This window comes from Aricia agestis, chromosome 1 (genome assembly GCF_905147365.1).
Source record: "Aricia agestis chromosome 1, ilAriAges1.1, whole genome shotgun sequence".
Lineage (NCBI taxonomy): Eukaryota > Metazoa > Arthropoda > Insecta > Lepidoptera > Lycaenidae > Aricia > Aricia agestis.
This window is the reverse complement of record NC_056406.1, coordinates 27,423,518-27,448,447: the sequence shown is the minus strand read 5'-3', so window position 1 is coordinate 27,448,447 and position 24,930 is coordinate 27,423,518. Positions and strand designations below refer to the sequence as shown.

The 24,930-nt window shown below is 36.7% G+C and overlaps 1 protein-coding gene across 1 annotated transcript in view; it reads left to right on the top strand.

The window, feature by feature from the left end:
* LOC121733357 (laminin subunit alpha-1-like) overlaps positions 1–24,930 on the top strand; it is a 78,653-nt gene that overhangs the window by 434 nt on the left and 53,289 nt on the right. The window lies entirely within an intron of this gene.

The following is a 24,930-nucleotide window of genomic DNA, read 5'->3' as shown; positions in this document are numbered from 1 at the left end:
TAATAGGGGAGGGTAGGGAAGGGAAGGGAAGGGAAGGGAAGGGAATAGGGTAGGGGTTAGGGGATTGGGCCTCCGGTAAACTCACTCACTCGGCGAAACACAGCGCAAGCGCTGTTTCACGCCGGTTTTCAAGATTTGAGACTTTTCATTATAATCCATACCTATCACATTTAAGAAAATAAAATCTTATTGGGTGTCCTAATAATATGACGTTTATTATACTATTAGTAGTTAGATAGCTGTTAGAGACTTTAACCGATAATTATTCTTCGAAATTAACCGACTTAAAAAAAAGAGCATGTTTATCAAGTTGACCTTATGATTTAATTTTGGTGAGCCATCTTAATGTACAGGCCACAGGGTAGCCCTACGCTAGGTTCTAAGTGCTAACCTAGGTTATCAGTAGTCTTTATGAAATAAAATAAATAAAAAGTAGTAAATAGTCTATAGTCTATACTCTACATTAAATATTTTACTACCCTACTTAATATGAATATTTTTATGTCAATTTTTTATACAATTTTTACCAATTATATACTAATTACTAACAATTCAGTTGTGCCATTGTATTGGTACTATTCGTGCTATTCGCATTTCCGAACTTTCATAAACCAAGTTTTCTGTAAACATCGGAAACCGTATACTGAATCTCAACAGTTTACGCTATCTGCCATCGCGCGTACAAACATATCGTTTGCCGGGACAGTTCCCGGTACCCCGGGAATCGGGATAACACCGGGACGTTCCCGGAACCCCGCGCATATCCGGTTACATGTAATGGCTTCTGGTCACTGAGCTTTCACATCTTATTCCTGGATTGTTAGTGATACGGTTTAACATAAATATTACTCACATTATAACACATTGACTGCAGCACAGTTCAGGAATACATTACATATTTATGTATGGGTAGGACAGGCTACTACCGCATGGTCTAGAATCTAGATCTTATGACATTTTGTGTCCACCGAACCGCATAGGGTTAGAAGAACAAATTTTGTAGTCTCTTGCCCTAAACACCAGTTACCAATACATTCGCGGGAACCCAATACTGAAGAGAAGCATATTAATCACTGTATACAAAGCTTATAACATTCTTCCACCTTTTAAGCTCGTATCTGCGCACCACATATTGACACAAGCCAATACTCATGTATTCGTTTGAAAAACTCATAGCTGTAAAAGGAATGCTTCAGATGCGACCAGGGTACCTCTAGTATTCGGTACTGATCGTTTAACGGTTCCCATACGTCGTAACTCGTGAGTTAAGTGGGAGCGGGCGCCGGGTTGAGATGTGCCCGATAGCTTATCTTCACGTAAGAGGCGCCGGCAGCGGAGCCAGCCTGGAGTTAAAGGATCGAATAAGGTACACTGATTACATAATATCATCGAACATCTTGGTCCTATTGGACAGTTGCTGTCTCTTGCCAGTGGGGGAGAGTGTTAATTCAAAAACATTCGTAGTTACGGTAGAATTCCTGTCTAGCAGTCGCGGATTCGCGATTTATTTGCTGTTCATAGAATGCCGTAGTCTAGACATTGACCATGGTAGAGTACCTCTTACAATATTCTAATCAAGATAAATCTCCTTTCTTATAGCAGTTCGTCGTGGTTGAGGTTCTGCCACACAGCAATCTATTCGAGACTCGTAAAAGAGTACGTCTTACGATATTTCCAGTCGTCTTACAAGTCTAAGTTATGTCTGCCAGTGTCAGAGCCACTGACAGTGGCAGACTTAGTAGACTTGTAAGTCTCGCAGCAAGATCTCGGGATGCTGACAAGCGAGTGCAACAGTGTTATCACATGTACAGTCGCGTCCACTTGCATGCCCGGTACAGTCGCAGCGGAGCCGGTTTGGCGGGAACAGGTGCCCTGCGCCCGCGCCGAGGAATTTGTATCAGATCGGTATCGATTATTATTTTGTTTGTCGCTCACCACACTCGTAAACATGGGAATTTATATCGACATTCCTGGGATATCGATATTATGTAAGGAGATCAACACGATACATTATAATTATTTTTAATTCGCAGAATAGTTTCAGTCTTAGCATATTTGGGCTCATCGTGACTGAAAAAATGTTGCATGCGGGAACGACTGCTTTACACTTCAACAGAATGGCTCAGAAGTCAGAGCCCTGGCCGTTACTGGCTTAATGATTTGTTATTATTATAATATTACCTATCGTTAAAAAATACTGCAATAAACTGTTTTAATGGTTGTATGACATAAATTTAATTTAAAGGCGCCGATACATGTCAGGATGATATTAACGATATTTGAATTATAATAGCGGGAAAAAAAATCAATCGGCGCCTGCGCAACAATCGTTCGATAGAGCACAAAGGTTTGGTCAAGTCATTTAGTTTCACACGTACGATATACTGAGTTTTGTAGCACTGACAGGAGCTTTATTCCAACGGCTTAAGAGCCGTTCTCCTGCAAACTTAGAGGTAAAAAAACTGCGTATGGATCACGAGGGACAGCTCCGGCAGGTAGGGTCTAGGACAGGGACAGGTAGGTTCCCGGAAGGGCATTGTTTAACACAATTAAGCACGTTCCAGCAGGTGCTTTTAAGCTTTTTTCACACTTTTGAGTAAACTTTGAATAGGTTAAGTGTTTTGATAAACACGGACTTCCAATTTTGAGGATCGTTTTAAGTTCTTTGGCTGCTGTCAGTTTCTTAAATGGCTTCACACCCAATGTACACCGATGCAACACTTTAATTATTCGTGATAGCTGGTTAAAAATTTAACAGAATCTGCAATAAAAGTATGCATTAAAATGAAATAACAAGCACGTTTGCGTCATAAGCCGGATCTGCTTTACGTCTTGGTCGTCACCCAGCTGTCTGCAGTCCCAGCTCCCAGCTGTCACCGGTGAGACGGTAACGGACACCGGCATGTCTGCGGCGGATATTCGGTCCATTGTTCGTACATCATTTTTACCACAGTAAATCTCGTTTCCATGGGTATACTCTAAGATTGTTTTATTTTCCAAAGGGGACATTAACACTTCCAATTTTTGGTGTCTGTCTGCAGTTCTTTACTTCTACTTGATTCTAAAATTTTTATTACTTTCAGTGGCATAGTGGCATTAGGCATAGACTAGTAATATTGTGTTATAGTTTCGCTTTTGCTGAATGGAGCACAGCGAGGGAGGGGGGAGGGGGGTACAGAATAAATAGTACTAGAGCCGGAGGGTTCGCGACAGATTTAGCCGGTGACGATCAGCGCGCTGCGCTATTATAAACTCTATCTTATTTTATACAGGGTCGTAAATAGCGTGCGTGCTGGACGCCGGCTTCAGTGGCTGAGGAGCTCCTGTGAGTCACCGGTCGGTTACCTCGGCGGGAAATATATTTCACGATTGTTCGACAGCGTACAGTTTCAGGACAGTAGCTCGGTCACGTGTTGGCGAAAATCGTTGATACTGTGTACCTGCTGTGTACCGATGTTTCCGGGACAAAAACTATCCCTTGTCTTTTCCCAGGATTCAAAGTATCTCCATACGAAATCGGTTTAATCATGATTCGTGAGCTACAAATTACCATCTCTAATATTATTTTTGAGAAAAAACTTTCAAAGAGTAAGATACTAAGTAGAGCTTAAAAAGTAGAGAGTGGAGTAGAGACTAGAGGGTAAATATTATAGATCTCTACCCATAATACTTAAGGACAAAAATGCTAATCTGAAGTGGTGTTGAATTCAATGTACACGACTATATTCATTTTTCATTTATTCATTTCCTATTCCGTTGATTTTTGTTCCAAAAAGTTCAAGAGCAGCCATGTACAGCTATTATGCGGTATTGTGGGATTATTATTGTTTTCATTACAACAAGACTTATTGGGCGGAAGTCGCTATGAATCGGGTTGTATGGTACCCTCGTCAGTACCCGTTGGTGGCAGCTTTTGTTTTCATTTCCAGGGCCAAAGCTTGCTTCATATTTTATGCATTACGTGTTGAAAATACTATGGAGTGGGTGAAACGTCTTATCATTTTAGGAGTTGGGTTTGGGATATCTGTTAGAGCCTAGAGGTAGTCTAATTACCTATTTTACCAATGTCTCTGTATCTAACGAGTTACTTACATGGTTAATGACTATGTAAGATGCAGGATAAGAGTGCCGTGGTGAGGAGCGCCTGCTCTGTGCTAAGTGGTCACGCCGCGCCGTCACGCGAAGCGCTAACGAGCTCGTTCCCGGGGTGATTGATTTAAGTAATTATTCATAGTTTTAGCGCCTTCAGATGTTAGATTCGTGTTTGGCTCATATGATTGCTATCAGCTTTTTGCCAGTCATAAATTATCAATAATTTATTCTGACAATATTCAATCAGTGCCGATAATGGTCGTGTGAAGTAGTTCACAAAATCCGCGTTTTGAAGTACTTTTGACAGAAGTTTAACTCTTCGTTTGCTCTTTTGATTGGCTCACCTACAGTCAAAAATACACAAAAAATTAAAACTGGGCATTAGTGGCCATTTGGCTAGAGCAGATTATTGAGCAACAGATGGACAGCAGTTCCCGATGACGTGTATAAATAAGATGACGACAAAGTCATTACTCTCACGTAGAAAAGTAAAAATAGCGGGCGCCATGCGGGTGTCGAGACGGTATTGTCGGCTCAGCGGAAGTGGGTCAGGGGGCTGACAGAAATTCTGCTGATGCTGACACTAGTCCGAACTTCGATACCAATATATTGGCCGTGGAAAGTTGAGTAGTTCGGAAAACAAAGACATTAATTTAAATCTGAATTCTATGTTCCCAAATACTTCACTCTATAAACTATCAATATTTAGCTCCAAGGAGCTTCTTTCATATACTCTCTCATAAACTCAACAACTGTGACTTGTTGGCACTGAGAGAAGAGGAGTGTACGGCTCGCAAGTCGCAAGTGTACTCGTGTCATCGCGGATCTCGCCCCGAACTGTCTCGTCTATTTTTCGCTGCCGGAGCGGCGCCTAGCGATCTGATTCATTCGGATATAAAGCTGGGTATCCACTATATATTCAATTACATTAAATAAGGCTTTAATGTTATCTCTATCTTCATATTTGTAAAAGGCCGTATTAGCGCTACGGCCTTGACTCTGCAGTCCTTCCTTTAGTCAACTTGTCGAAATTATTGTATAAATCAATCTGATTTGGTCAAAATCTATGGTGATGCTAGTCTCAAAAATGTTTACTTGACATAGCATTCATTGCCCTACTCGTGCGTCGTTTTGGACCTTTAGTAAGTACTAGCTATTTGACCGAGCTTTGCTCGGTATTCGATAAAACACGAATAAAATAACATTTTCTAAAAATGATTCCTAGCTAGATCGATTTATCGCCCCCGAAACCCCCTATATGTACTAAATTTCATGAAAGTCGTTGGAGCCGATTCCGAGATTCCAATTATATATATATATATATATATATATATATATATATATATATATATATATATATATATATATATATATATATATATATATATATATATATATATATATATATATATATATATATATATATATATATATATATATATATATATATATATATACAAGAATTGCTCGTTTAAAGATATAGGATATTTGTTTCTGGTCATTAAAATGTGGTAGTGAGCCTGGATGCTCTCACAGAAGCTAGTGTATACTTTGGCTATCCAGGCAACAATGTTGTTCCTACACTAGCTAGATTACACAGCTCCGACATATTACAGGACACTTCACAAGATTTATGAGAACGATAAAATTTACTTTAAAGTGCCCTTCCCGAAACGCTGCCAAATTGAACGCAAATAAAAATATAATTAAATTCGGTAGACCAGGAAACAAGCAGAACGGGCTGATGGTAAGTGATTGCCGCCTATATTCGCAAAACCAGAAGAGTCACGTTTATCAAACCTCTGGTTTTGTATCTGGCCCTGATAGCCCCCAACGCTTCGCCGAAAAGCATTCGGGAGCTTTTTTCGAGTTCATTATTTAGAACTAATGAATGAGAACTCTCGTGGCATTTAATTAAAATTGTTGGTAAGTCAAAGTTGAGTTTTTCGGATGTCGGGAACAATTATTTTAAAAAGCGCTAATTAAAATATTCGGGACATACCGCGGCCGACGTCGCCACCATTCCTCCTCCCGGGACCAGTTTGTCCCGTCGACAGTACAACACTCGTAACGTGACTCGTTTGGTTAGGATTTTTATGACCTTTGTAGAAGTGGGACAGATTTCGATTCCATTGTTTTTATTTATGTTAAACTTTAACACTTATGATAGACTACTACAACGTCTAGTTATTAAAACAACTATCGTAATATCAGAACTATCATAATAGTCCTGATATTATCCAAAGGACATATCCTTTGGACACCATTTAATGGCACCATTAAAACATGACTGGAATTTGTACAATTCATACAAATCAAACTCTACAAACTACCAAATTGTCGCTACCAAAAAAAAAACCTGGGGTCAAAAAAGGCCCCAAAAACGAACATGAGCATAAAGCGGCGAGCATCGTTGCTTAGTGCCGACAAATCTGTCGATAATGGCCGGCCTCGGGAACCGGTCCCACACTCCCCACACTCCCCCGCTAATTGGACCCCGCACGCTGCACCGACTCCAGGCCGCAGGGGGATCATTAGAATATCGAATAACGACCTTCCTGGGCTTTGATTTCATTTGAATTTGTTGTAGCCCTCCTAACAGCTCATTGTAGATCAATTTCTTATTACGGTGAATTTAAAAGAAAGAAGTGTTAAGAAATTTGGATATATGATGATGATGATTTGTAGCTCAGGAGTCAGGACACGGGGTCACGTTAGCTTTTAAACCAAAATACTAGATCAAAATCAATCTTCTGTATGGTAGCTACGATTCCATAGAGCTTATTCCGTCGTGAATCAGCAAATATAGTAATAACTAGTTTCCCAGCTAAAAGATGGGATTGTCAATAATGGCTATAGATTGTAAGAAAGATTTTTTTTTAATTTTACCCCTAAAGAGATTTAATAGTATGTGGGAATTTGTATCTCAGTATTAATAAAACTATTCCATGTGGGCAAAGCCGTTGGAAAAGTGAATCTATACATCTATACATACATATAAATAAAATTGGAGTGTCTGTTTGTAATATTGAATAAACCGTTTTTAACTGGATGCATATGAATTACGAGTAGGGTACATAAAACAAAACAACATTTTTTACAATTTTTGTCTGTATGTCTGTCTGTCTGTTTGTTCCGGCTAATCTCTGAAATGGCTGGAGCGATTTTGACGGGACTTTTTTTGGCACATAGCTGATGTAGTAAGGCATAACTTAGGCTACTTTTTAACCGACTTCCAAAAAGGAGGAGGATATATTTTACTTTTTTTATATTGGTTCGCAGACAACTCCGTCGTTTGTAGACCGATTTCCAAATTTCTTTTGTTGTTGTATGAGATGTAGCCCGAATTTGGTAACATGATCACGAAAGTGGTGATCTGATGATGCAATCCTTGGTAAATCGACAGGACTCCTTAAAATGTATAAAGAAACATATAGTGATTTTACGTTTTTCTGAAGGATTTTAAGCTTAAACTACCAAAAAATTAGAATTTGCGCTGAAGTACACCCTGGTTCCGAAGGTGCTGTAGAGAACTCTTGAATCCTTATAGATAAATGTTCGGCAATTTTGGCGTTGTTTCAACAACTAAAAGCATATTTAAATGTCAATGTGTCAATAATACTAATCATCATCATCACTATAATAATGCCATGAATCTTCACATTATTATAAAAACTCTTGCCTTTGATTATGTTATTGTTCTACCGTTTGTTGTCTGATTTTCAAAACTCTTTCGTTGCTGTAGTGTTTATTTATATATAACGAGCTTTTGCCCGCGGCTTCGCTCGCGTTAAGAAGTATTATTATATACAAACTTTCATGCCCTATTTTAACCCCTTGGGGGTAAAATTGATTAAAATCCTTTCTTAGCGGATGCCTACGTCATAACAGCTACCTGCATGCCAAATTTCAGCCCAATCCGTTCAGTGGTTTGGGCTGTGCGTTGATAGATCACCATGTCAGTCAGTCACCTTTGAGTTTTATATATTTAGATATACACTATACAACAACCCGAATTTGGTACAATGCTTACGAAAGTGGTGATCTCATAATTAAATTCGTGACATATAGTGGGAACTCCTGGATTTTTTGGGACACACATAGACGCGTTAACTATTTCTGTATTCAATCTTTATATTTCTTTTGTTGGTAGCAGCTGACTTCAGCGTAATTTCTATGTACAATTTACCGCATTATACATAACCAATTTTCTAATATCTTAAAATAAATATAAGCATAGCAAGTTCACCTTCAAGGATAGACATATTCTATAAGTATAGTGAGCTTTTTATGTAGATCTAGAAAAGGAGAATATTTCCGCCATACATAGTTTAGTTATATCTCATAATATGTCTTAGGCAGCTTTTTCGTCGAAAGATTCCAGATTTCCGATATCTCTGAGAAATGTTAATATTATATTTTACTGAAATGCACACAGAAACTAAAAAAAATTAATATGCCTTAGCCCCCAAAGAAACATTCTTTCGATTGGTGAAAAGCGCATGATTTTACCATGATCAGACGGAACTGAAAACTTTGATTTATAACATGTAGTGATTAATAAAATTTAAATACAATTGAGTATTTTATGGTCATACCTGTTGCCATTATTGACGGCAAAAGGCCAAATTCAGGCATTTGTTGTATGGGAGCCTCCTTCATATTATACTTTCTTTATTTTGTTTTTTTGTATTTGTTGCTATGGCGGCAATATCTAGCTCGCGGTTCTTGAGATACAGCCTGGAGACGGACGGACAGACAGGCTTCAAAGTATTTGTAATAAGTTCCCATTTTTACTATTTGGGTAAGGAACCCTAAAAAGGGGAAAATTTTCTCTCATTTTCATTATCTTTGTTATCACATTTTGTTAATGCGGACGAAGTCGCGGGCAACAGCTAGTTTATAATATTATAACAAAACAAAAATTTTGAAAATCGGTTCACAAGCGGCGGAGTAATCGTTGAACATACAAAAAAAAATATCCACAACCGAACATATTATAACCTCCTCGTTTTTTGGAAGTCGGTTAAAAAGGGATTAGAGAACAAAGTATAAGGTGTAACGTCCCCTAGTTTCATAGTTTACCCTCCTAGACGGTGTTCACGGTTGTATGTGCAATATGCACGGTCCGGCGGGCGCGGGCGGGCACACAGTACACACACGATCTGGTTACTCTCGGCAGTCGGCATACCGCAACAGGTGCCGTGGACGAGGGACAGGAGGTGGCGATCAGGTTTATTTTATGGAAAGGCTAAACGTCTGAACGACATTAAAAAGCAGGGCTTTAAGGGATTTCCGCTCCTACCTACGCCACTGCCTACAGCCTACGCTACTGTCTCTACAGCCTGGTGCATATCACCTCTGCCTTACTTAAGCTTTAAACTTCCGCTATCTCCTGCAACTTGCGGCGGTCGCGGTGTCGATACCGGACGATGCTTGTTCAGTAAACACGGTCGCGCCCTTCGAGGGCCGTCGAGCACCGCGTGTGGTCGCCAGTCGCCACTCGCCACTCCGCCGTCACAACACCGACATGACATTATGACACTGTCAAGAGGAAGACCTACGTACGGTATGTAAAGAGAGCGCAAAATTACATTCCTGAGTGTTGCTATTACAAAAAAGGTTACAGTCAGGGCACCCGCTACCATATGTGCAATGTGTGCAATGCACACGGGCGCCATCCTCTAGGGGCGCCAAAACCAAGGTTCCAAAAAATTTGCCTAAAGGGGTGTGCCAAAATCCTTTTTTTGCACACAGGCACCAGTAGCCCTTACGGGGGCCCTGGTTACAGTACCATCAGAGAAGTTGATTCATAGTCAGGGTGGACCTACGTAGTTTGGTCGGGCTATATCGAACCCATCCGACAGATTACAATAAATTGATATAATTACAATGAATTGATATAATCCGATCAAATGATGTAGATCTGTCAACTGCCTATGAATCAATTTATTCGCTGGTACTTGGGAAAACTGTTCAATGAGTTGTTGCTTAAATTCTTAAGTCTTAATCCGACGATTCATGCTACATACTTGGGCAATCATACGGTTTAAAACGTAGCCTAATAGCACTAATAGCATGTTTACATAATAATTCCAACGTCAGTAGTCTCATGACATTATTAGTGAGATAGCAGTGAGTCACAGACATAACTCGGAGCCGTCGAATCCGACAGCGATTGGGCATGTTTACGACCACAATACACATGTCGGGCTTTCTAATGTCCGCGGTACCCGTCATAAAATACGCCACTACAGGCTACAGCGGACTTAATTCCATTTAAGACTTGATATCTGATCTAAACGTTTTGATTAGATCAGATTAAGTGAAGTACACTTATGGCGTTATTATATTATGTTTTGATCTCCCCGTTACCGTTTCGATGCAATTGGATTTGGACACAACCAGGAGCAGGGTCAGCACTGAGCAGTGAGCATGCTTCATGGATATGAAGTATTACTTCGGTTGCATTTCGCAAATCTTTTAAACCAAAATAACAAATCAATATACTTCCAACGAAGGGCAAACGCCGCGAAGCTTGGATACATCCACACTACTAGCTCCAGTTTCCGCCCTTTCAGGTTTACGGGGCCAATACAACCCGCATTCCATACCGAACCACTAAAATTAAACTCTAACTCATTACCATAGGATTGAAATCAATTTGTCAACCGGTATCGATAGTTTTCCCATCAAATAGGTGTAATTGTTTAGGCAATTATCGCCGATGTTAACGGCGGTCCGACAGGTTGTAACTGTACACCTAACGGCTCGCATGTGCGTTACCATCTTTACTATCGATCGACAGTCTTTCTATTGCTTTAGAAATGTTATGAAGTTTCTTGTTCATCAGGAGCAAGGTTAAGGTGCAGGATACAATTGCCTGTACAGTAGAGTGTAGCAGGCTTTTGGGTCGTCTCTAAGTAGAATCAAATATGTATTAATTTGCGATCGTTTACAAAATACCTGACCCTCCTATCGCTTAGTTTATTTTAAATATGCTTTACTTTTCAGCGATTTTGCGTTAATAAAGAATCTGAAACCAGAGTACATACTTACAGAGCGGGCTCTTCTCTTCAACAAATTCACGAATAAAGTTCCAAAAGTTTATTCAAAAGAAGACATTAAATAAGTCTGAAATGTTTCTACTGGCCTTAAAGATATCGTGCTTGCCATTACAAAGTGACCCTAGGGCCCCGGGTTACAACATCATTATAAAACTTTTCTGTACATAATATAATATCCAGGCGCATCGTGTGTGTTCGCCTGTCCGCCCGTAGCGGGTCGTGTTTTTACCGCGGTGCTATTAACGTTATTATTCTATTGACAACCGTTTATTACGACTTAGCCGCGGATTACTACGGTTTACGATGCCTTAACAACCGTTTAGGCCGGCTACACCGAGTCGGAGAGAGTTTTTATTGGGGCAACGTCGTGTTTAACTACAAATAAGTGATTCAGCTTTGCCGTCGTAGGATCATAAACTCTTTTACTACGATTCATTATTTGGTCTATTTCCTGTCCCTCAATAGCAAACTCTAGCTGCTGCAATTAAAGAGGTTTAATGATTACTTAACTTTAAGTAAGCATTTTAGATTGTATATTAATATAATATTATGTTCTGCTAAATTCGTTAAAGTTAATAAATATTAAATGTCTTTAAATACGGCCGTAAGGAATTAATTGAAAGGTTAGTAGTATATATAAAGTATTGTAATTCTTACAAGTTTTTAGCGGGCACCTGTTTTGCAAATTGTCAATAATTAAGACAGCTCCCGCCTGTAGGTGGTCGGCACTCGGCACTCGGCCGGTGTCGCAACTGACAAGTTTCTTTGTACCGGGATAACGATCGACGCCAGTCAGCTATTGCCTAACCCTTGCATGTTGTTAGTTGTTACCGAGACGGGCCCTAGGTGCCGGCTGTAATAGGCTTTAACCGCACGCTGTAAGGTTTAGCTGTGGCCTGTTTTAGTCTGCTGGCTCTAGCCTGTTATTTGGACCAGAATCGATTAATTCCAGTAATTGGATGTGTCACACGACAGGAGCCGGTGTTAATCGTGTTTATGGGCTGTCATAAATGAGTGATAAGTTTACGCTTTAGGCTTTAGAAACATTTTGGTGTCCACAAAGTTCAGATTTTTCTTGCTGTTTTACTCTATGGGAATAAGCGATCGGAATATCTTTACTCTTACATCATTATTCTGTTATTACCGTTCCGACAGTCCGGCAGTGAGCTCATCTAATTTGTCTGCGGGTGATGAGTTGATTATCACGTCAGGTGTAGCCGGCCCGGGGGCTGATGTCGGAGGTGTAATGAGCCGGCAGGCAGCCCGGGGCGAAGCTGCATGGTAATGTGCGGTTAGAAGCTAGATTAGAACACGCTAGGCGACCTCGGCGAGTAAGTAAGGATCCACTAACAAAGGGTGGACACTAGAAAACCTAAGAAATGGTGAAGAAAAGAAGGCAGCATATTATACATCTAACATTCGAATCTACAGCTTGCTGCTCGTCAGACACATCTGCTGGTTGGGTTGGGTTGAAAGGTTACATTGAAATGCGAAGAGTGTGTTAAATGGCAGTGTAGAACAAGTAACACGCTCTGAATACTTGATATTGAATAGTAGATGATTGATAGGCAACATGTGAACTCAATAAAATCTACCCGTCGATCGCTTACCCCCATACCGTCCACACATTAATAGCTGTCAGCGCGCACTCACTCACTTTTTTCTTTTTATATTCGATCAAATGAATGCCCTTCATGTGCTTTTTATATTTGGTAGTCGTTGAATAGAGCGTTGTCTGCGCTTGTGCGTCTGTCGTCGTTCTCAGGGCGGCTCAAGTGCCTGGGACTCTTCTTTACGACTTTTTAATATCGGTTATAAATGAACCCCGGCTAATTTAACTACGCGACGAGGCGCATTATCGTTAATAGAAAGCATAATGTTATATATTTATCGACCAGTTCAGTTCAGACGTTTTAAATAAACACGACGCTAATGTCCTGAAAAATTCTCTAGATTATTTTAGTGTCATAGAGTCAGAAAATAATTAAAAAAGAAAATGAATTCAAAATTCTACCAAAACATGAGTCACGCTACCTGAATAGCGGCAATACCGACGACATTCCCGTTACACTTTTGGGGATATCTCCACATTGTCCAATTAGTGGTGGTAGCGCCGGCGCCGTATATGGCGGCGGTAACGAGCCCCATACGCGGCACAATGTGTCGGGGGTCTGGGGCCTGGGGTTCCGCAGACCGAGCCGAACCTCATACACAATGTCTCCTTATGTGGTACTTGGTAGGCCGTGCCGTGAAATTCGTCACCTTGCACGGGTAACAGCGGCCGGGCGGCGGGCACCGCGTAGATGTATTTGTGTAGCGAATCTTTCAGATTAACGCGAGAAAATACTTTTGCTTTCTTCCTGTTTGCCTAGTGGCTCGCCTAGTGTGTAGTGTAGAAACTAAATAATATAAGCCGGAACCGAAGTCGGAATAAGCCCGTGTGTATAAACCGTGTTTTCTGCTGCGAAAATGCTCAAGATCGTTCTTGGTTTTCAAATAAAATTAATAATTGAAAAACTAAGAGCGTATTATCAGCTAAGATTAATGTTGCTTAGGAGTTCATACTCCTAACTCCTAAACCGGCCTCATGGCCGGTTTATTAATATGGGCTTAACAGTGTAAATGACGCTTTCTAACAGCTGTCTACGGCTGTAGAGTGCAGCATCTAATCACTCATCGCCGGTACATCAGAGGCGGGAGACGCGGTGTGAATGAGCCCTCAGCCCGCACCGGAACACGTGGCCTGCAACATCCCGCATCCAAATATCATCAAAGAAATATTAGGATTTAGAACATAAAACAAATAGAGATCTATTGTGATGATGGACGAGGAGTAGAATCAAATATTTAAATTATAACAATATATTTACTGGATGTAACCTCGGCTTGTGCGCGCTGAAAAGTTTTGAAAATAATATGAAGATCCGGTACATTTTCGGATTCTATTTCATGAAAACTAATTACTGATGTTTAAAAAAATGAGATCGAGTAGTTTCAAAACCAAAATAATAATTAATAGGTAGTTAGGTACAATTAATTATTTATATCACCCACACTATTTTAACGAAAAACAAGGAGGCTTGACAGCTGTTGGCATAGCATAGACTAACGCAAGACGAGTAGTAGAGCATAGAGGAGGCACGAAGGTTCACGCCTTCCCAGAGAAAGTCTAAAGTCTTTATATGTAAAACGTGATCCTCAAATTTATGAGCCCGATGCAATAGCTGTTAGCGGAGATATCTGTCGATGCGCTTGCGCACGATTCAATTACACCAGGCTATAATCTCTGAATGCAACCGCAAGATTTAGATGCGTCAGTGTTTGGCCGCAAATCTTTGGAACATCTTACGGGCCGGAACAGGAATCTCTTATTCTGAATAATTCAGATGTTTCTGCGGTTCATTGTGTTCTCTAGATGTTACCTGGAATTGATCCAGGTTATCTTTGGATAGCCTGTAATTTTTAGAGGCTCTCATAAATCACGAAACTCATTTTCTTGTGGTGTAGAGTCAACTTATTGTTTTAGAATTTAGAGCAATCAGTTCTTTCTAAGTTGAGTATATTTACTTTCCCGGTCCTAAAGCCTTCCATTTATGCAAAAAAATACAGTTTTTAAATTGTTACTTACCCGGTTTATCCACTAATGTCTTCAATTATGATTTTTTTATCTGCTACGCATTGCTGGCGTAACCATGCTGAACTTCGGTCGCATATTTTCAGGCCTAGTGTGTTTAGACACTAGTAGTATAGTTACCTACTCATTATTATTATGTTACAGACGACGTGTATTGGTAGCTCACACGAAGACTTGATTCTATTTCCCAGAAATATAAAAAGAACTCAGACTTGCTAGAATATAGAGACTAGAATTATTTTCGAATCGGACATTCCCACTTTTACGATTGTACAATAAAAGCCTCATCGCTTTTGTCCCAGATAATTCGAAGTCATTATAATACGCCACTTAAAAAGCACTCCCATGTTTAATAAAATATGGAGCGACAGATACAAGAAGTCAATAACAACAAATTGTGTGAGAACAATGGCGGGGCCGGGGGCCGTAAACTGTGATTTAATGGCCCCTGGCCATTGTCGGCGGCCACAAAGGAGAAATGAAGTGTCGCTGTCCAGGCCCGTGTTACCTCGTACCTCTCACCTTACAGTCCAGCCATTTACTGTACTTTTCAGACCTCTATGTCATAACGAAATAGGGTATAGTTCCATAGAAACTCCGGAGTCAAATAACTGCAAACGAACTTTACATATCGCCATTAAAAACGTAAGTTACAAGTTTACAACCTCACCGAGATGTCTCGTGGTTAACCTCTCTAGTTATTCGCCGACACGCAGATACATAATGCCTCAGCCACTTATGGTTGAGTAGTAACGTAAAAGCGAACTTTCTTAACCCTAGATAACTAAACATTCGTCTGTGCGACGACGCCCCTTTCCGAGAATGTCCAGTGAACTTACTTCCCCGCGCCCCGCACCCGCCATGCTTTGTTTACCTTCCTGATCGGAGCAAATAGTTCATCATGTGACACGTTTGTAATCACACGGTAATTAGGAGGTGACCTAACCTATGTGAAGTTAGCAACCGAGTTCAAGGTAAATGATTTTTATATATGTCATTCGATTGTACCCGGAGTGTACCCGATTGTACCGCAATTAAAATCGTTTGTACCTCAATAGGGTAGAAATGGGGGGGGTGGTAAAATTTGCTTAGCAACCGACATAAAGATACCGGAATTTTAATGATGCCATCTGGAAGAGTATCGTTTGTACCGGATTGTACCCGTTTTTAAAGTTAATTTTTTTTTTGATTTTACGAAAAAAAACAAAAAAAAATTTTTTCCCTAAAAATAAGGCTTTGTACGGAGTAGAAGAAAAGAAAGTATATAAAGCAGTTCAAATGTGTAAAAGAAGTTATTTTTTGAGGTAGATTCGTTCGGTCTTGACGAATTTTCCAATATCTTACTATAAAAGTCGGAGTTATATTTTGCAGTTTTTTTGTCGTTTGTACCTCGCCAAAACAGAAAGATTATAAAAGAAGATACTATTCACTTCATATTTACACAAAAAAATTTGAGGTACAAACGATTTTTCATACAGTAACAACGTCAGAGATTCGATCGGTCTTGACGAATTTTCGAATATCTTACTATAAAACTCGGAGTCAAATTTTGCAAATTTTATCGTTTGTACCTCGCCAAAACCGAAAGATTATAAAAGAAGATACTATTCACTTCATATTTACACTAAAAAATTTGAGGTACAAACGATTTTTCATATAGTAACAATGTCAGAGATTCGATCGGTCTTGACGTATTTTCGAATATCTTACTATAAAACTCGGAGTCATATTTTGCAACTTTTATCGTTTGTACCTCGCCAAAACCGAAAGATTATAAAAGAAGATACTATTCACTTCATATTTAAACAAAAAAATTTGAGGTACAAACGATTTTTCATATAGTAACAACGTCAGAGATTCGATCGGTCTTGAAGAATTTTCGAATATCTTACTATAAAACTCGGAGTCAAATTTTGCAACTTTTATCGTTTGTACCTCGCCAAAACCGAAAGATTATAAAAGAAGATACTATTCACTTTATATTTACACAAAAAAATTTGAGGTACAAACGATTTTTCATATAGTAACAACGTCAGAGATTCGATCGGTCGTGACGAATTTTCGAATATCTTACTATAAAACTCGGAGTCAAATTTTGCAACTTTTATCGTTTGTACCTCGCCAAAACCGAAAGATTACAAAAGGAGATATTATTCACTTCAAATTTACACAAAAAAATTTGAGGTACAAACGATTTTTCATATAGTAACAACGTCAGAGATTCGATCGGTCTTGAAGAATTTTCGAATATCTTACTATAAAACTCGGAGTCAAATTTTGCAACTTTTATCGTTTGTACCTCGCCAAAACCGAAAGATTACAAAAGGAGATATTATTCACTTCATATTTAAACAAAAAAATTTGAGGTACAAACGATTTTTCATATAGTAACAACGTCAGAGATTCGATCGGTCGTGACGAATTTTCGAATATCTTACTATAAAACTCGGAGTCAAATTTTGCAACTTTTATCGTTTGTACCTCTCCAAAACCGAAAGATTATAAAAGAAGATACTATTCACTTTAAATTGACACAAAATTTTTTGAGACAACAACGACAGAAATTCGATCGGTCTTGACGAATTTTCGAATATCTTACTATAAGACTCGGAGTCAAATTTTGCAACTTTTGTCGTTTGTACCTCGCCAAAACCGAAAGATTATAAAAGAAGATACTATTCACTTCATATTTACACTAAAAAATTTGAGGTACAAACGATTTTTCATATAGTAACAACGTCAGAGATTCGATCGGTCTTGACGAATTTTCGAATATCTTACTATAAAACTCGGAGTCAAATTTTGCAAATTTTATTGTTTGTACCTCGCCAAAACTGAAAGATTATAAAAAAAGATACTATTCACTTCATATTTACACTAAAAAATTTGAGGTACAAACGATTTTTCATATAGTAACAACGTCAGAGATTCGATCGGTCTTGACGAATTTTCGAATATCTTACTATAAAACTCGGAGTCATATTTTGCAACTTTTATCGTCTGTACCTCGCCAAAACCGAAAGATTATAAAAGAAGATACTATTCACTTCATATTTAAACAAAAAAATTTGAGGTACAAACGATTTTTCATATAGTAACAACGTCAGAGATTCGATCGGTCTTGAAGAATTTTCGAATATCTTACTATAAAACTCGGAGTCAAATTTTGCAACTTTTATCGTTTCTACCTCGCCAAAACCGAAAGATTATAAAAGAAGATACTATTCACTTCATATTTAAACAAAAAAATTTGAGGTACAAACGATTTTTCATATAGTAACAACGTCAGAGATTCGATCGGTCTTGAAGAATTTTCGAATATCTTACTATAAAACTCGGAGTCAAATTTTGCAACTTTTATCGTTTGTACCTCGCCAAAACCGAAAGATTATAAAAGAAGATACTATTCACTTTATATTTACACAAAAAAATTTGAGGTACAAACGATTTTTCATATAGTAACAACGTCAGAGATTCGATCGGTCGTGACGAATTTTCGAATATCTTACTATAAAACTCGGAGTCAAATTTTGCAACTTTTATCGTTTGTACCTCGCCAAAACCGAAAGATTACAAAAGGAGATATTATTCACTTCAAATTTACACAAAAAAATTTGAGGTACAAACGATTTTTCATATAGTAACAACGTCAGAGATTCGATCGGTCTTGAAGAATTTTCGAATATCTTACTATAAAACTCGGAGTCAAATTTTGCAACTTTTATCGTTTGTACCTCGCCAAAACCGAAAGATTACAAAAGGAGATATTATTCACTTCATATTTAAACAAAAAAATTTGAGGTACAAACGATTTTTCATATAGTAACAACGTCAGAGATTCGATCGGTCGTGACGAATTTTCGAATATCTTACTATAAAACTCGGAGTCAAATTTTGCAACTTTTATCGTTTGTACCTCTCCAAAACCGAAAGATTATAAAAGAAGATACTATTCACTTTAAATTGACACAAAATTTTTTGAGACAACAACGACAGAAATTCGATCGGTCTTGACGAATTTTCGAATATCTTACTATAAGACTCGGAGTCAAATTTTGCAACTTTTGTCGTTTGTACCTCGCCAAAACCGAAAGATTATAAAAGAAGATACTATTCACTTCATATTTACACTAAAAAATTTGAGGTACAAACGATTTTTCATATAGTAACAACGTCAGAGATTCGATCGGTCTTGACGAATTTTCGAATATCTTACTATAAAACTCGGAGTCAAATTTTGCAAATTTTATTGTTTGTACCTCGCCAAAACTGAAAGATTATAAAAGAAGATACTATTCACTTCATATTTACACTAAAAAATTTGAGGTACAAACGATTTTTCATATAGTAACAACGTCAGAGATTCGATCGGTCTTGACGAATTTTCGAATATCTTACTATAAAACTCGGAGTCATATTTTGCAACTTTTATCGTTTGTACCTCGCCAAAACCGAAAGATTATAAAAGAAGATACTATTCACTTCATATTTAAACAAAAAAATTTGAGGTACAAACGATTTTTCATATAGTAACAACGTCAGAGATTCGATCGGTCTTGAAGAATTTTCGAATATCTTACTATAAAACTCGGAGTCAAATTTTGCAACTTTTATCGTTTGTACCTCGCCAAAACCGAAAGATTATAAAAGAAGATACTATTCACTTTATATTTACACAAAAAAATTTGAGGTACAAACGATTTTTCATATAGTAACAACGTCAGAGATTCGATCGGTCGTGACGAATTTTCGAATATCTTACTATAAAACTAAGAGTTAAATTTTGCAACTTCTATCGTTTGTACCTCGCAAAAACCGAAAGATTATAAAAGAATATTATATTCACTTCATATTTACATAAAAAAATTTGAGGTACAAACGATTTTTCATATAGTAACAACGTCAGAGATTCGATCGGTCTTGAAGAATTTTCGAATATCTTACTATAAAACTCGGAGTCAAATTTTGCAACTTTTATCGTTTGTACCTCGCCAAAACCGAAAGATTACAAAAGAAGATATTATTCACTTCATATTTACACAAAAAAATTTGAGGTACAAACGATTTTTCATATAGTAACAACGTCAGAGATTCGATCGGTCTTGACGAATTTTCCAATATCTTACTATAAAACTAAGAGTTAAATTTTGCAACTTCTATCGTTTGTACCTCGCGAAAACCGAAAGATTATAAAAGAATATTCTATTCACTTCATATTTACTTAAAAAAATTTGAGGTACAAACGATTTTTCATAAAGTAACAACGTCAGAGATTCGATCGGTCGTGACGAATTTTCGAATATCTTACTATAAAACTAAGAGTTAAATTTTGCAACTTCTGTCGTTTGTACCTCGCAAAAACCGAAAGATTATAAAAGAATATTATATTCACTTCATATTTACACAAAAAAATTTGAGGTACAAACGATTTTTCATATAGTCACAACGTCAGAGATTCGATTGGTCTTGACGAATTTTCGAATAACTTACTATAAAACTCGAAGTCAAATTTTGCAATTTTTATCGTTTGTACCTCACCAAAACCGAAAGATTATAAAAGAAAATACCATTCACTTCATATTTACACAAAAAAATTTGAGGTACAAACGATTTTTCATATAGTAACAACGTCAGAGATTCGATCGGTCTTGACGAATTTTCCAATATCTTACTATAAAACTAAGAGTTAAATTTTGCAACTTCTATCGTTTGTACCTCGCGAAAACCGAAAGATTATATAAGAATATTCTATTCACTTCATATCAACAAAAAAAAAAAATAGGTAAAAACGATATTTCATATAGTAACAACGTCAGAGATTCTATCGGTCTTGACGACATTTCGAATATCTTACTATAAAAATCGTTTGTACCTCAAATTTTTTTGTGTAAATATAAAGTGAATAGTATCTTCTTTTATAATCTTTCGGTTTTGGCGAGGTACAAACGATAGAAGTTGCAAAATTTAACTCTTAGTTTTATAGTAAGATATTGGAAAATTCGTCAAGACCGATCGAATCTCTGACGTTGTTACTGTATGCAAAATCGTTTGTACCTCAAATTTTTTTGTGTAAATATGAAGTGAATGGTATTTTCTTTTATAATCTTTTGGTTTTGGCGAGGTACAAACGACAAAAGTTGCAAAATTTAACTCTTAGTTTTATAGTAAGATATTCGAAAATTCGTCACGACCGATCGAATCTCTGACGTTGTTACTTTATGAAAAATCGTTTGTACCTCAAATTTCTTTAAGTAAATATGAAGTGAATAGAATATTCTTTTATAATCTTTCGGTTTTGGCGAGGTACAAACGTTAGAAGTTGCAAAATTTAACTCTTAGTTTTATAGTAAGATATTCGAAAATTCGTCACGACCGATCGAATCTCTGACGTTGTTACTTTATGAAAAATCGTTTGTACCTCAAATTTTTTTGTGTAAATATGAAGTGAATAGAATATTCTTTTATAATCTTTCGGTTTTCGCGAGGTACAAACGATAGAAGTTGCAAAATTTAACTCTTAGTTTTATAGTAAGATATTGGAAAATTCGTCAAGACCGATCGAATCTCTGACGTTGTTACTATATGAAAAATCGTTTGTACCTCAAATTTTTTTGTGTAAATATGAAGTGAATAGAATATTCTTTTATAATCTTTCGGTTTTCGCGAGGTACAAACGATAGAAGTTGCAAAATTTAACTCTTAGTTTTATAGTAAGATATTGGAAAATTCGTCAAGACCGATCGAATCTCTGACGTTGTTACTATATGAAAAATCGTTTGTACCTCAAATTTTTTTGTGTAAATATGAAGTGAATGGTATTTTCTTTTATAATCTTTTGGTTTTGGCGAGGTACAAACGACAAAAGTTGCAAAATTTGACTCCGAGTTTTATAGTAAGATATTCGAAAATTCGTCACGACCGATCGAATCTCTGACGTTGTTACTTTATGAAAAATCGTTTGTACCTCAAATTTTTTTGTGTAAATATGAAGTGAATAGAATATTCTTTTATAATCTTTCGGTTTTCGCGAGGTACAAACGATAGAATGATACAAACGATAGATAGAATGTACCTCAAATTTTTTTGTGTAAGTATGAAGTGAATAGTATCTTCTTTTATGATCTTTCGGCTTTGGCGAGGTACAAACGATAAAAGTTGCAAAATATGACTCCGAGATTTATAGTAAGATATTCGAAAATTCGTCACGACCGATCGAATCTCTGACGTTGTTACTTTATGAAAAATCATTTGTACCTCAATTTTTTTTGTGTAAATATGAAGTGAATATAATATTCTTTTATAATCTTTCGGTTTTTGCGAGGTACAAACGATAGAAGTTGCAAAATTTAACTCTTAGTTTTAAAGTAAGATATTCGAAAATTCGTCACGACCGATCGAATCTCTGACGTTGTTACTTTATGAAAAATCGTTTGTACCTCAAATTTTTTTGTGTAAATATGAAGTGAATATAATATTCTTTTATAATCTTTCGGTTTTCGCGAGGTACAAACGATAGAAGTTGCAAAATTTAACTCTTAGTTTTATAGTAAGATATTGGAAAATTCGTCAAGACCGATCGAATCTCTGACGTTGTTACTATATGAAAAATAGTTTGTACCTCAAATTTTTTTGTGTAAATATGAAGTGAATAGAATATTCTTTTATAATCTTTCGGTTTTCGCGAGGTACAAACGATAGAATGATACAAACGATAGATAGAATGTACCTCAAATTTTTTATGTAAGTATGAAGTGAATAGTATCTTCTTTTATAATCTTTCGGCTTTGGCGAGGTACAAACGATAAAAGTTGCAAAATATGACTCCGAGATTTATAGTAAGATATTCGAAAATTCGTCACGACCGATCGAATCTCTGACGTTGTTACTTTATGAAAAATCATTTGTACCTCAATTTTTTTTGTGTAAATATGAAGTGAATATAATATTCTTTTATAATCTTTCGGTTTTTGCGAGGTACAAACGATAGAAGTTGCAAAATTTAACTCTTAGTTTTAAAGTAAGATATTCGAAAATTCGTCACGACCGATCGAATCTCTGACGTTGTTACTTTATGAAAAATCGTTTGTACCTCAAATTTTTTTGTGTAAATATGAAGTGAATATAATATTCTTTTATAATCTTTCGGTTTTCGCGAGGTACAAACGATAGAAGTTGCAAAATTTAACTCTTAGTTTTATAGTAAGATATTGGAAAATTCGTCAAGACCGATCGAATCTCTGACGTTGTTACTATATGAAAAATCGTTTGTACCTCAAATTTTTTAAAGTAAATATGAAGTGAATAGAATATTCTTTTATAATCTTTCGGTTTTCGCGAGGTACAAACGATAGAAGTTGCAAAATTTAACTCTTAGTTTTATAGTAAGATATTCGAAAATTCGTCACGACCGATCGAATCTCTGACGTTGTTACTTTATGAAAAATCGTTTGTACCTCAAATTTTTTTGTGTAAATATGAAGTGAATAGAATATTCTTTTATAATCTTTCGGTTTTCGCGAGGTACAAACGATAGAAGTTGCAAAATTTAACTCTTAGTTTTATAGTAAGATATTGGAAAATTCGTCAAGACCGATCGAATCTCTGACGTTGTTACTATATGAAAAATCGTTTGTACCTCAAATTTTTTTGTGTTAATATGAAGTGAATGGTATTTTCTTTTATAATCTTTTGGTTTTGGCGAGGTACAAACGACAAAAGTTGCAAAATTTGACTCCGAGTTTTATAGTAAGATATTCGAAAATTCGTCACGACCGATCGAATCTCTGACGTTGTTACTTTATGAAAAATCGTTTGTACCTCAAATTTTTTTGTGTAAATATGAAGTGAATAGAATATTCTTTTATAATCTTTCGGTTTTCGCGAGGTACAAACGATAGAATGATACAAACGATAGATAGAATGTACCTCAAATTTTTTTGTGTAAGTATGAAGTGAATAGTATCTTCTTTTATAATCTTTCGGCTTTGGCGAGGTACAAACGATAAAAGTTGCAAAATATGACTCCGAGATTTATAGTAAGATATTCGAAAATTCGTCACGACCGATCGAATCTCTGACGTTGTTACTTTATGAAAAATCATTTGTACCTCAATTTTTTTTGTGTAAATATGAAGTGAATATAATATTCTTTTATAATCTTTCGGTTTTCGCGAGGTACAAACGATAGAAGTTGCAAAATTTAACTCTTAGTTTTATAGTAAGATATTCGAAAATTCGTCACGACCGATCGAATCTCTGACGTTGTTACTTTATGAAAAATCGTTTGTACCTCAAATTTTTTTGTGTAAATATGAAGTGAATAGAATATTCTTTTATAATCTTTCGGTTTTCGCGAGGTACAAACGATAGAAGTTGCAAAATTTAACTCTTAGTTTTATAGTAAGATATTGGAAAATTCGTCAAGACCGATCGAATCTCTGACGTAGTTACTATATGAAAAATCGTTTGTACCTCAAATTTTTTTGTGTAAGTATGAAGTGAATGGTATTTTCTTTTATAATCTTTTGGTTTTGGCGAGGTACAAACGACAAAAGTTGCAAAATTTTACTCCGAGTTTTATAGTAAGATATTGGAAAATTCGTCAAGACCGATCGAATCTCTGACGTTGTTACTATATGAAAAATCGTTTGTACCTCAAATTTTTTTGTGTAAATATGAAGTGAATAGAATATTCTTTTATAATCTTTCGGTTTTCGCGAGGTACAAACGATAGAAGTTGCAAAATTTAACTCTTAGTTTTATAGTAAGATATTGGAAAATTCGTCAAGACCGATCGAATCTCTGACGTTGTTGCTATATGAAAAATCGTTTGTACCTCAAATTTTTTTGTGTAAATATGAAGCGAATAATATTTTCTTTTGTAATCTTTCGGTTTTGGCGAGGTACAAACGATAAAAGTTGCAAAATTTGACTCCGAGTTTTATAGTAAGATATTCGAAAATTCTTCAAGACCGATCGAATCTCTGACGTTGTTACTATATGAAAAATCGTTTGTACCTCAAATTTTTTTGTTTAAATATGAAGTGAATAGTATCTTCTTTTATAATCTTTCGGTTTTGGCGAGGTACAAACGATAGAAGTTGCAAAATTTAACTCTTAGTTTTATAGTAAGATATT